This window comes from Chiloscyllium plagiosum, unplaced genomic scaffold (assembly GCF_037043375.1).
Source record: "Chiloscyllium plagiosum isolate Xiang-an unplaced genomic scaffold, Cpla_swu_hap1 HiC_scaffold_18, whole genome shotgun sequence".
In the NCBI taxonomy this organism is placed as follows: Eukaryota; Metazoa; Chordata; class Chondrichthyes; order Orectolobiformes; family Hemiscylliidae; genus Chiloscyllium; species Chiloscyllium plagiosum.
The window spans coordinates 95992878-96007645 of NW_028270156.1; the positions used below are offsets into that span (position 1 = coordinate 95992878).

Genomic DNA, 14768 nt, shown 5'->3' on the forward strand with positions numbered 1-14768 from the left:
TGGGCCGCAGTGAAAAACTAATTTACAATGGGTCTATAAAAGTAACAATACAGTCGTAAACAGACCAAAATACACCCATGATTCGAGACTGAGGAAGCTAGATATTGACAAAGTGGTGATGAGGGAGCCCAGAGGTGAATCAGAGCAGTATTGGCTGCTATGATCCCAATAACTCTAAACTGGAGAAAGTCTGCACATGCGCCTGGCTGCACCTTGCCCCCTACAAAGATGGCGGTTCCGCACGTGTCCAGTGAATCGTTGCCCCAAATAAAGATGGCGGCGCTCACTCAGGCCTGCAGCCGCGCTGAGGCCATTCCTCATTTACTGCAAACACGGGACTGGGACGTTCAAATTTGTGTTTTCCGACGTGCACAATTTGTTTGTAAAACCTCTCCGCTCATAGCAACACAGTTTTTCTCCAGTTCCCCGTTTATTTCTTTCCTTACCGTATCCTTTCTCTCCATAACTTCCCGAGCATTCATTACAGCGACTGTGCACCCCGCGCGAGGATGATCACATGGTTTAGTTTAGCTCCGCCCTTCATTCACTTTGATTGGTTGGAGGACCAACCGCCCGTTAGGTCCTCCAACACCGCCCACCGTCCTTTCATTGGTCCGGTGCTGACATCAATCACCTGGGGTTCCCTTGTTGGCTAGAGCATGCGCAGTGTGTCCTGCTTTAGCTGATATGTTGGGTAATGTGATGGGAGAGTTTGCTGAGGGTAAGAATTCCCTTTGTGTGAGCTCTGCAGTAGATTTCCTTTATTCATGGAGGGAATTGCCTTCCTACTCATGACTGTATAGCTGTGATTGATGAATCAATGCCACCTGAACCAGTACATAAACACCACTTTTTCACAACATCTGAGATCTTTCGCACATTGTATCACACTCTTCTTTGGAAACAAAAAAAACATGAAATGGAGCCTCAAGGAATCGGAGCAGGAGTAGGGCATTCATTCCCTTCAGCTTGTTCCCCCATTCTATCAGATCATGGCTTGGCCAACCCAGACCTCAACACCTCTTTTATGCTTGATCTGCATAGCCCTCAACTGCTCAATATTTCAAAAATCTATCTGCCCTCTTTTAAAATAATTTGTGATTGAATCATAGATTCCCTACTGTGTGGAAACAAACAGGCCCTTCAGCCCAACAAGCCAGAACAACCCTCCAAAGAGGAACCCAACCATTCCCCTCCCATATTTAATTTTCACAAAAGTTTGGGCGAGAAAATTCTAGCCATTCACTGAGAGAAAAAATTCTGTACTTTTTCTAAAATGAATGTTCCCTTATGTAATGTCCCCTGGTTTGAGACTTCACTGGTGCTAGAAGATCTAGTCAACATCCACCCTGTCAAACTCATCAGAATCTTGTTTCCATAAGATCACCCCTGCATATCTATTCTTGATAGGTGAACCCTTTTGTCCTCAAAGCAGCGAAGTGAATCTTATTTTGAATGGTCTCTGATGTTGGTTTATCCTTTATTAAATATGGGAACTAACATTGTATACAGTACTTCAAGTGAGGACTCAACAACAGCCAGTGTGGTTAACCAATCCTCAGTCCATGCTAATACATTACCCTGATACCATGAGCTCCTAAATTGTGCAATTAACTTTTATGTAGCACCTTATCATTTGCATTTTTAAAATCCAAATACAGAACATCATTGGATTGCCCTTTATCAGCCCTGCTTGTTATCTCCTCAATGAACTGTCGCAAATTTGTCAAATATAGTTTCTCTTTCACAAAACCCAGTCTACCATGTTTAATGATAAGCTTTTCGAAATGTCCTGCAATTTCTTACTTTAATATTCTGTAGATTCTTTCAGTAGATTTGCTAAGTACTTAAATCCAGGCGGACTCTGTCCAATCCTGTCACTGTTCAGTAAGAAACTTGACTGTACTCCAATATAGTTAGTAAATGTATCTGTATTTATTTTTAAAAATTGATTACTTATAAATGCTGGACCCATGCAATATCAATGAATTAGTGACTCTGAATTGGGGTTAGAATTTTTTTTTGTTAATTCCTTTTTGTACTGTGTTATGCAGACAGCACCAAGTGATCACTCTTAATTGTGAGTAACGTTAAAAATAATGTTAAAAATGACATCCGAAATTGTGCAATGACAATTTTGCATTCAATAGTTTGCAGATAAAATTGAACAGATTTTTGCTGCAATTTGGCCAGACTGCAGGTTACACCAAAGTGGCAACCCTGTTGTCAAATTCTTACTTGAAACTGCCCAAGGCGATACTGATGGGACTTCACTTTGCCATTCTTGTTCACCAGCTTTATTTCCAGGTTTAATTCTATAATCATTCCAGAGCTTGTAATTTTAGACAACTCCTCTTTTAGGTACATATGTAACTATCATACTGAAATGTTGCACTGAATGGTACCAATTCTGAAATTAGTCTCTAATCTGATAGTAACATACTCTGACCCTTCTACATATGTATTGGCATAAGTCTATGCCAGTTATTTTTCTGTAGCCTGTGATTCCTGATGAAGGGCTTACGCCTGAAACATCAAGTCTCCTGCTTCTCGGATGTTGCCTGACCTGCTGTGCTTTTCCAGCATGACAGTTTTCGTCTCTGATGTCCAGCTTCTTTGAGTAGATTAAACCAAGAATAAGTTTTGTTGATCACAGTGCAATAGGAACCAATTCATGAAATTCAGATATCTCACATTTACCTTAACTGTGTGAAGGCTAAGACATTACTAAATTATTGTCAGTAATTGAAATTGTGCTGACAAACTTGTGCAGTATCAGTGCCTCACCTTTAGAGTGTTCCCAGATAACACTCAGCTGCAGTATTTTGTTTTGTGCTCAGCTATATGTTGTTCTCACTTGTTTCTTTGTGAAAGATTACAAAATTAACTTGGATGAATGAACTTATGATTTCTTAAACCAATATTGGGAGAAAAAAAATGTCAGTATTTCAAGTGCTGATAAAGTAAAATAAACTGATAATCAGTAGAAAGGGTTTAAGATGGATATGGAACAAATGCTGGCAAATGGGATTAGATTAATTTTGGATATCTGGTCAGCATGGGCAAGTTGGACTGAAGGGTCTGATTTTGTGTTGTACAACTGTGACTTCATTCTCTCAGTTATTCAAGAAGTTGAATACTTCGAGGAGGAAAAGGAGAATTTATGCAGAGAATGCACTTGAAGTGATCATTGAGGTATATCAAACTCTCATTATTTCATGATCTTTTCCTCTGGGTTCTTCAATGAACAAACTTGTTTTATTATCTGAATAACTATGTATCATGTGATTTGTTTCACACAAAATATTTCGTCAGGATCTGGTGAACTATTAAGAAGTGTTCATGTTTAAAATTTAGGCAGCGTGATTGTTAAGCAAGAAAAGGTTAGCGTTTTACTCCCACTGAATCATTGCTCTATATAAGGTAACAAGCTTTTTATCTGTTCTGGGCACTGAATATATGGAAGTCAATTCTGAAGGAAAAAAATCCTCGTCAGTAATGTTCCCACATTTGTGGAGTAATTGCTTCTGGTCACTCTTCAGGCGATAGAGGCTCGGAAAAAAATGAGTTGGCCAAAGTTAGCCACATCATTTCGATGGACTATGCTCATTGGGGAAACTTGCAGGATCTGTAGAAGGAACATGTGTTTCAGAGTGTATGCAATAAACCTGAACATTGTTATTTTTTCACAGAGCTTGAGACCCGACTGGAGCAGCAATGAAGCTCGTGTTGTTTTTTAAATTTCCGAGTTTGCCAAATTATTGTTGGTAAATGCAGGTGACTTTATCAAAACACATTTCACATGCCCCAGCCAGGAATTTGGTCCCAATTCTGTCAGTCCATCCATTCATATGGATCACAGGTATTTTAAATGTGAACACTCCATTTAACTATTTGAATTGAATAATTCAGTGGTTACGTCCTCTTGGATTCTTAATTACTCAATGTGATTTTTTTGTCCCCCCTGAATTTGCCAAGCACTAGGCAGTTCTGGAATATTCCAAATATTTACAATAAATGCATTCACACTATTGAAGGCAACCTGGCAGATTTGAATACCATTCAGGTAGTCAACAACAATACATAAGTAACTTTATGAATTGCTTACTGTACACCAACAACGCAAGCCAAGTATTAGTGAAACCATAGATTGTTTCCCATGGATTCCCAAATCGAAACAGTGCATTCCAGATATGCTCACTATCACCATCTGGGAACAGTCTCCCAAAGTGCTCCCAGAATTTAGAATGCGCATACACTGCCCTCCAAAGCTAAATCTGTTGTCACAGGCTTCACTCTTATTGTATACAATGACATTTATTGTCCAGTTCTTTAATGTGACAATGATTTTACAAACAATTTATAAAATACTTTAAATCCTGAAGAAATGTGATGTCAGCCCTTTGTAGAAGTGAATGGAAAGTGTGATGTTTGTTTGACCTTTGGCTCTATGTATCAGACTGAACTGAACCTTTACCAAGATGTGGGATGTTTCCCACACTCTTTGTTTAAAAAAAGCAAAGATTATGCTCTGAGATTTAAATGTTCAATCAGGTTTAATAAAAATCTTTCTAAAAATTGAGTTTGACTTCAGCTCCTTTAAAGAGACATGCTCTTGGCCTTCAATTTCGTGACATGTGATCATTCTTTGGTAAAAGTGGCTGTGTGCAACACTGCAGGATGTTGTGCTGAAGTGCCTCATTGGGTGGATGAGCTTTATTACTGGTGTAACTCGGCTAATTTTGAGATGGAATGTTACTTTGAGTTAAATCTTGTTTTTAAACTGAGGCGTACTTGTGTAACTCAAGTGTGGAAACTATGCTCATGTTTGCAATGAACCTTTCACTTTTGGAGATTAGTATTTTTCCGATCTTCTTTGTAAATAAAGTTCACTATAGAAAGCACAGTGCTGGAGAACCGCAGGTCCAGCAGCATCTCTGAGGGGGAAAACATTGTCAGCTCCAAGTCTCATGACCATTTGTCCGTCCAGATGAAGAGTCACTGAAATTGAAATGTAACATGTTTTTCTCTTCACCGATGCCCTCAGAACTGCTGAGTTTCTCCAGCACTTTGTTTCTGGGGTTCAGATCTCCAGCACCTGCAGTTTATTGTTTTGTTATCGATCCTATGATTTGACTTGGGGAGCGAGAGGCAGCAACTGTGATCAACGCGGATAAAACTCCCTAACCATGAAAAAAAACCGCATAGTTCTTTATACTTTGCAAAACACGACTGTAAATAAGAAATGCAATTAAGCTAAGTGCAAGAAGGCAAACCACCTGCCTTGTCTCAAACTTGCTACTCACCTTTGAGGACTAATCTGGCAGAATTGTGTTTGCTCGCTTCCTTTGAGATCACAGTCCACAAATGTCCCAGTTCCAGTTCCTGGGCTGGGCCCAGTTTCCACATTGCAGTGGGGTGGGGAGCTTTGTGTCAGCCTGAAGTTTTTGTTAATAACAACATTGCAGGTTGAAGTTGACGGTTTTGACGAATATTGTGTCATCAAACTTGGAGGAAATCCTTCCGAATGTATTGATTAACTGGACTGAGCCTGTTTACATGCAGTCCTGTTAGTAGTGCTGTAATATTCTAAGTTAGGAATCACACAACACCAGGTTATAGTCCGACAGGTTTAATTGGAAGCACACTAGCTATCGGAGCGACGCTCCTTCATCAGGTGATTGTGGAGGGCACAATTCTAAGGCACAGAATTTATAGCAAAAGTTTAGTGTGATGTAACTGAAATTATCCATTGAAAAATACCTTGATTGTCTGTTGAATCTTTCATCTGTTCGAATACCACGATAGTTTCACTTCTTTCATGTGTAAATCACAAAACATTTTTTTAAAAGTTGCATTCCTGACAGTGGCCCATCAAATCACTCATTGTATTAATCACTGCACAGTCTCAACAAAGGAATGAAACTGGATGGACCACATTACATCTACCAATGCACTGGAAAATACAACAATCAGCCCTCTTTACCCTGCATCTTCCGTCTCACTGTGGGCCAAAACAGCAGCAGAACTGTATTCCAGCCCAATCTGAAATCTCATGGCCTGGTATATTCCCCATTCAACCATTAACATCAAGCCAAGGGATCAAACTTAGTTCAATGGAGAGTTCCGCAGGGCATGCCAAGAGCAATACCAGGCATACCTAAAAATGTGGTGCCAACCTGGTGAAGCTACCCAACCTACATGCCAAACAGCACAAGCAACACCAAATAGAACTATGTGATCCAACAACCAATCGATCAGATCTGAGCTCTGCAGTTCTGCCACACCTAGTCAGGAATGGTGATGGACAATTAAACAACTCACTGCAGGAAGCATCACAGATATCCCCAACCTTACTGATGGAGGGGTCTCACACATCCATGCAACAGACAAGATAAAAGCATTTGCAGCAATCTTCAGCCAGCAGTGCCAAGTGGATGAGCCTTCTACATTGGTCCCTGACATCACAGACGTGAATCAACTTGGTTGAAAACTTATTTCAAATCAGATCAAGAAATGGAGAAGTAGTGTAAAGGCGGTCGGCCCTACCAACATTGTGGCAATAATACTGATGGCTGTGCTCCAGAAATTGCTGCCCACCAAGACAAGTCCAGCACTGGCACCTACTGACATTGTGGAATATTTCCCAGGGATGTTCAACACAAAAACGCAGGACAGAGCCAACCCAGCCAATTTCCCTCCATCAGTCGACACTCGCTCAGCAGTGAAGTGATGGAAGGTGTCATCAACAGTGCTGTCACGCAGCTGCTCAGCAATAACCTTCTGTGACACCCAGTTTGGGTTCTGCCAGGGCCACTCAGTTCCTGATCTTGTTGCAGACTTGATTCACAAACTGACAAACAGCTGAATTCCACAGGTGAGGTGAGGGTGATAGCCCAGTCCCACTCCAAGACCACTATTTCGACTTCAGTGATATTACCTGACCTCACCACAGTCTCAGCTCATTTACTGAAACTCTCATTCATTCATTTTGTTCACTCTAGATTTCATTATCTAAACCCACTCCTGGCCAGCATCCCACAATCACCCTCCCTATAATCTCCAGAATATTTAAAACTCTACCGCCCAAGTGCTCACTTGTACCAGAACTTGCTGATCCATCAAAAGGCTCCCATTTATAAGCAACAACAATTTACTTTCACATCCTTGACTTAATTCCTGGCTGTAATCATTCCTATATTCCTGCAACACACACCCTTTCATATCTCAATATCTCATTTTAGTTTAGACTCCCAATGATGTGTTTATTTTTGAGTTCAGCTGTGTGACTGTTTCTATAGATTCCAAGGCAACACGGTCTGGAATTCCCACCCTCTAAGATCTGCTTTCTTCCTTTAAGGCATTCCTGAAAAATTGCATATTTGGCAATGGTTTTGGTCACTGGACATAATATTCTCCAGCTGTGGCCTTATGTCAAAAGTTCTCAATGTTTTTGTGAAATTAAAAACATGTTGATTTGTACAGATATTTTCTACTTTTCACTATCGCTGAGTGAATAATCTGTAATGTCTCTTACCCAACCACGTTGTGGGAGCGCCTTCACTATTCAAACTGCAGCTGTACAAGGAAGTCAAACATCACCCTCTCCACAAGCAACACGACTTTGGCAATGATCACTGGTATCTGTGGAAGGAGAAATACACATCATGTTTCTGGGAGTGCAATATGAATTATAGGGAATGAAAACGGTGCAGAATTTGACTCTCAGAAATGGAAGAAAAATCCACTCACTATTGGAAAAAATTCTTAACAGTCAAAGATATTGTGGAAAAAATAACCTGATAATGGAGCAGCATACGGTCAGGAGTTGGGCAGCAGTGGACAATCCATTTACAAAAAGATCTGTGAACGTAGGAGTAAAATACTAAACATGGCAAAAATACACATGTCAGACTGAGGAAGCTAGATAATGAACAAGTGGACATCAAGGAGCCCAGAGGTGAATCAGAGCAGTGTTCACTTTTATGATCCCACAGTCAGAGATGTCTAGCACAAAAACAGACTCTTCAGTCCAACCCATCTATGCAAACCAGATATTCTAACCTAAACTATTCCCATTTGTCAGCACTTGAGCGACATCCCTCTGAATCCTTCCTATTAAATGCCTTTTAAATGTTACAATTTTGGTTGCCCTTTAGGCTCCTTTTGAATTTTCCCCTCTCACCCTAAACCTATATTCTCTATTTCTGGGTTCCACCACCCCAGGGTAAACACCTTGTCTATTTACGCTATCCATGCCCCTCACGATTTTATAAACCTCTTCAACATCACACCTCAGCCTATAACACTCCAGGGAAAATGGCCCCAGCCTATTATGCCTCTCCCTGCAACTCAAATCCTCCAACCCTGGCAACATCCTTAAAAAAATCAATTCTCAAACCTTTCACGTTTCAGTGCCTCTTTCTGATAAGAGGGAGACCAGAATTGCACACAATATCCCAAAAGTGGCCTAACCAATGTCCTGTACAGCTCCTTTATTCAATGCTCTGACCAACAAAGGGAAGAATCCCAAACAATTTCTTCACTATCCTATGACTCTACTTTCAAGGAACTGTGAACATGCATTCCAAGGTCTCTTTGTTCAGCAATACACTCCAAGACCTTACAATTCAGTGTGAGTTCTGCTCTGATTTGCTTTTCTAAAATGCAGCACCTCACATTTATCTAAATTAAACCTGATCTGCCACTCCGCAGCCCATTGGCCCATCTGATCAATATCCCATTGTATTCTGAGACAACCTTTATCACTGTCAACAACACCTCCAATTTTGGTGTCATCTGCAAACTTACGAACCGTACCGGCTCTATTCACATCCAAATCATTTAAATGGATGAAGAAACAAATCCAGAAAAAAAAACATCAATTTCTCTGGGTTTGAATGTGCTCTGTGTAAATTCTGCCTATGACTCTCTACCAGGGAGGGCTGCACATACACAACGCTCAACTTTGCCCCCGACAAAGCTGGCGGCCGCACACGTGTCCAGTGAATCTTTGCCCCGAATAAAGATGGCGGCGATCACACGATGAGGTTATTTTCCAGTTTACTGCAAAAACGGGACTGGAAGTTTCAAATTTGTATTTTCCGACGTGCACCAAATGTTTGTAAAACCTCTAGCCCATACCAACACCATTTCCCTCCCACTTCCTGCTGTTTATTTCTTTCCTGACCAACAGCTCTCCATCCACACGTCCCGCACACCCGCGCCCACCGTGAGGTTGATCACGTGGTATAGTCTAGTCCCGTCCCTCATTTACTCTGATTGATCGGAGGACCAAATGCCCCGCCAGGTCCTCCAGCCCTGCCCCTGCCTTTCCATTGGTCTTCCGCTGACATCAACCACCAGGGGCCCATTGTTACCTGGAGCATGCGCACTGCTTCATGGCTATTGTTGCTGTTTACCAGTTACAAGAGTGAGACACAAAGTTAAAAACCACACAACCACCTGATGAAGAAGCTGCAAAGCGAGTGTTTCCAAATAAACCTGTTGGACTATAACCTGGTGTTCTGTGAATTTTAATTTTGTCCATCCTAATCCAACACCAGCACCTGAAAGTCAAGAGTGCGGGAGGAATGCAAAATATAACAACAAAAGAACTAGGAACAGGAGAAGGCCGTCCTGCCCTTTGAGCTTGCTCTGCCATTCATTAAGATCATGGCTGATCATTTCGTGGACGCATAACCATTTACCAACGTTCTCACCATAATCTCTTAATTAATTAATTAATTCTTTTAAATACCTTAGCTTTAAAAACGTTTACTGAACTAGCATCAACTACTTCCCTGGGCAATGAATTCCATAGAGATCAAGAAGTTCCTTCTCAATTCAGTCCTAAATTTGCTGCCTCTAATCTTAAGGTGATGCCTTTTTGTCCTGGCTTCATCTGCCAGTGGAAACATTCTCTCTACTTCTGTTTTATCCATTTCATTCATTATTTTATATGTTTCCCATTCTTCTGATTTCCAATGAATATAATCCCAATCCAATCAGTCTCTGTTAAGCCAACCCCTCAACTCCAGAATCAACCTCGTTAACCTCCTCTGCACCCCCTCTAGTGCCGGTACATCCTTGAGCAAGTGAGGAGACAGAAACTGCATGCAGTACTCCAGGTGTGGCCTCACCAGCACCTAATACAGCTGGAATATAGCCTCTGCTTTTAAACACAATCCTTCAGCAATGAAGGCCAAAATTCCATTTGCTTTCTGAATTGATTGTTGTACCTGGTGACCAACCTTCATGCAGAAGGTTACTCAGGAGCCCCTGCAACTTTTTAAAATTCAAGTAATAATCTCTTTTTTAATGTTACTCCAACCAAACAGTAGGACTTTACATTTATGAACATTCTATTCCAAATGCCAGACCATTGCCCACTCACTCAATGTGTTTTTGTTCCTCTGCAAAGTTTCACAGTCCTCCGCACACTGTTTTCTGCAACTCATCTTAGTGTCATATGCAAACTTTGACACCCTACATGTGGTCGCCAACTCCAAATCATCTGTATCAATTCTAAATAATCGCAGTCCCAACACTGATCCCTGAGGCACACTATTAGTCACTGATTGCCAGCCAGAGTAGTACTCATTTATCCCCACACTTTGCTTCCTATTAGTCAACCAATCTTTTATCCATGCTAATACTCTACTCCTAACGCCATGCACATTTATATTATGCAACAGCCTCTTGCACATCACCTTGTTGAAGGCCTTTTGGAAATCCGGGTACACCGCATCCACTGGGTCCCCGTTGTCCACCTTGCACGAAATGTCTTCATAGAATTCCAAACGATTTGTGAAGCATGACCTGCCCTACATGAACCCATGCTCTGTCTGTCCAATAGGACAATTTCTATTAAGATTCCCTGCTATTTCTTCCTTGATAATAGACCCAAGCATCTTTCCCACTACAGAGAATAAGCTAACTGGTGTATAATTCCCCACCTTTTGTCCACCTCCTTTTTAAAAATGTGGCATCACTTTTGCTGCTTTCCAATCTGCTGGGACTGCCACAGAGTCCAGTGAATTTTGGAAAATTACTGCCAGTGCATTTGCTATTTCTCCTGGCATCTCCTTTAGTAACATGGGATGCATTCTATAAGGGTCAGAAGACTTTTCTGTCATTATCTCAAATACCTCCAACAGTCCAACACTAGCTGTTCCGTAATAATGATCGTTTCCAAATCCTCACCTATCTTTGTCTCTTTGCTAATTATTGGCAAGGTATTAGGGTCCTCCACTGTGATATCACATAATTAAATGTTCCTTCTCATTTTCCAAAGGACCAACATTTACTTTGGCCACTCTTTTCTCATTCAATATAAAATTTTGCTATCTGTCTTTATAATCTGTGCTAGTTTATTTTTCTCATGATTCGGAGATGCCGGTGTTGGACTGGGGTGTACAAAGTTAAAAATCACACAACACCAGGTTATAGTCCAACAGGTTTAATTGGAAGCACACTAGCTTTCGGAGTGACGCTGATCAATCACCTGATGAAGGAGGCCTCCGCAGAGTTCCAGGGAGGTGGAAGAGAGGATTAGCAAAATTATTCTGGATAGGAGTGAAAGTAATAGGATGGTCATTATGGGGGACTTTAACTTCCCCAAAATTGACTGGAAATGCTATAACTCTAATACGTTGGATGAAACACCTCCAACACACTGCATCCACCTGGACACCCTGTGCTGGCCTATTACCTGCCCTCGACCTCTTCATTTCCAACTGCCGACGGGACATTAACCGCCTCAACCTGTCGACCCCCCTCCCACCTCTCACCGTCACAACACGCAGCCCTCCAATCCCTCTGCTCTAATCCCAACCTCACCATTTCACCAGCAGATAAAGGAGGTGCAGTGGTAATCTGGCGCACTGACCTCTACCCCGCTGAAGCCAAACGCCAACTGAAAGACACCTCTTCCTACTGCTCCCTTGACCATGACCCCACCCCCCCATCACCAAACCATCATCTCATAGACCATACAGAACCTCATCACCTCAGAAGATCTCCCACCCACAGCTTCCAACCTCACAGTCCGGGAACCCCACACTGCCCTGTTCTACCCCCTTCCCAAGATCCACAAGCCTAAGCACTCTGGCCGACCCATTGTCTCAGCATGCCCCTGCCCCACTGAACTCATCTCTACCTACCACGACACTGTCCTATCCCCCCAGTCCAGGAGCTCCCCAAATACGTTCGAGACACCACCCATGCCCTCCACCTCCTCCAAGACTTCCATTTCTCCGGCCCCCAATGCCTCATCTTCACCATGGATATCCAATCCCTCTACACCTCCATCCGCCATGACCAGGGCCTCCATGCCCTCCGTTTTTTCCTCTCCCGACGTCCCCAACAGTACCCTTCCACCGACACTCTCATTCATTTGGCCGAACTGGTCCTCACCCTTAACAATTTCTCCTTTGAATCCTCGCACATCCTCCAGACCAAAGGGGTAGTCATGGGCACACGTATAGGCCCTAGCTATGCCTGTCTCTTTGTTGGCTATGTAAGACAGTCGATCTTCCGTAATTACACCGGCACCACTCCCGACCTCTTCCTCCGCTACATTGATGACTGCATTGGCGCCACCTCGTGCTCCCGCGAGGAGGTTGAGCAATTCATCAACTTCACCAAAACATTCCACCCTGACCTTAAATTTACCTGGACCATCTCTGACACCACCCTCCCCTTTCTTGACCTCTCCATCTCCATTAATGACGACCGACTTGACACTGACATTTTTTACAAACCCACCGACTCCCACAGCTACCTGGATTACACCTCTTCCCACCCTATCTCTTGCAAAAATGCCATCCCGTATTCCCAATTCCTCCGCCTCCACCGTATCTGCTCCCAGGAGGACCAGTTCCACCACAGAACACACCAGGTGGCCTCCTTCATTAGAGACCGCAATTTCTCTTCCCACGTGGTTAAAGATGCCCTCGAATGCATCTCGTCCACATCCCGCACCTCCGCACTCAGACCCCACCCCTCCAAGCGTAACAAGGACAGAACGCCCCTGGTGCTCACCTTCCACCCTACCAACCTTCGCATAAACCAAATCATCCGCCGACATTTCCGCCACCTCCAAACAGACCCCACCACCAGGGATATATTTCCCTCCACACCCCTCTCCACCTTCCGCAAAGACCGTTCCCTCCGTGACTACCTGGTCAGGTCTACGCCCCCCCACAACCCACCCTCCCATCCTGGCACCTTCCCCTGCCACCGCAGGAATTGCAAAACCTGCACCCACACCTCCTCCCTCACCTCTATCCAAAGCATGAAAGGAGCCTTCCACATCCATCAAAATTTTACCTGCACATCCACTAATATCATTTATTGTATCAGTTGCTCCCGATGCGGTCTCCTCTACATTGGGGAGACTGAACACCTCCGAGCAGAGCGCTTTAGGGAACATCTCCGGGACACCCACACAAATCAACCACACCGCCCTGTGGCCCAACATTTCAACTCTCCCTCCCACTCTGCTGAGGACATGGAGGTCCTGGGCCTCCTTCACCGCTGCTCCCTCACCACCAGACGCCTGGAGGAAGAATGCCTCATCTTCTGCCTCGCAACACTTCAACCCCAGGGCATCAATGTGGACTTCAACAGTTTCCTCATTTCCCCTTCCCCCACCTCATCCCAGTTCCAAACTTCCAGCTCAGCACTGTCCCCGTGATTTGTCCTGACTTGTCCTACCTGCCTATCTTCTTTTCCACCTATCCACTCCATCTCCGACCTATCACCTTCATCCCCTCCCCCACTCACCCTATTGTACTCTATGCTACTTTCTCCCCACCTCCACCTTCCTCTAGCTTATCTCTCCACGCTTCAGGCTCTCTGCCTTTATTTCTGATGAAGGGCTTTTGCTCGAAACGTCGATTTTACTGCTCCTCGGATGCTGCCTGAACTGCTGTGCTCTTCTCGAACCACTAATCCAGAATCTGTACCCCACCACATCACTTTGCCCCACAATCGTGGTATCTGGCTGTGCACAAGGAGGAGTGGCTACAGTCTGTACTGGGATGCCCTGGGGCCCTGAAACACATGGTAAAGACTAAAATGACCAGAGCATTGAGAGCCCCACCACATTGTTTGCATATTCTATTGTTTTTACTCTGTTCCTGCCTTCCCTTGTTTTTTCTTAATAAAGCTGTGAAATGAACTCAGGCATCTCGATCCAAGATTCGGGATATTTTCACCACATCACAAGGCATCGACTCTAACTTCCCTTGTCCCTTAGCCTGCTGAGTCGCGACTGAATCAACTCCTCAATTGGGAGGAAGGGGCGGAACCGGAGGACTGAGCAGCGGCCGGTCCGCCAACCAGAGTGAGTGAGGAGCGGGGCCAACGCATTCTCGGGGAGTGAACGCTTCAGGATTGGTCAGAAAGCCAACTATTTTGCAGGATTGATCATTCTCACTACATAGTGGAGCATTAAACCTCTCCCATGAATCAATGTGAGATTTTTAAGAAATAGTTGAGATGTAAATCTGATAACGTACATTAGGGAGATTTAAACAATCCTTCGATAAACACATGGGTGATTTTGCAATAGTGTAGGGGACGAGCTGAGAATAATTCACAGGTCGGCGTGAATAATTCACAGGTCGGTTTACACAACTCGAGTAAGAAACTTATTTTCAAACTCCCAGAACGATTGGTAATTTACTTACCTGGCTAATATGGTTAAGTTGGACCGAATAATCTATTTGCATAGTAATCATCTCAATGACTGTAACTCGACA

General features: G+C 43.3%; 1 long non-coding RNA gene across 1 annotated transcript in view; it reads right to left on the bottom strand.

Moving 5' to 3' along the window:
* Positions 1-14768, bottom strand: part of LOC148147080 (uncharacterized) — a 578686-nt gene that overhangs the window by 36673 nt on the left and 527245 nt on the right. The gene's annotated exons all lie outside the window — the stretch shown is intronic.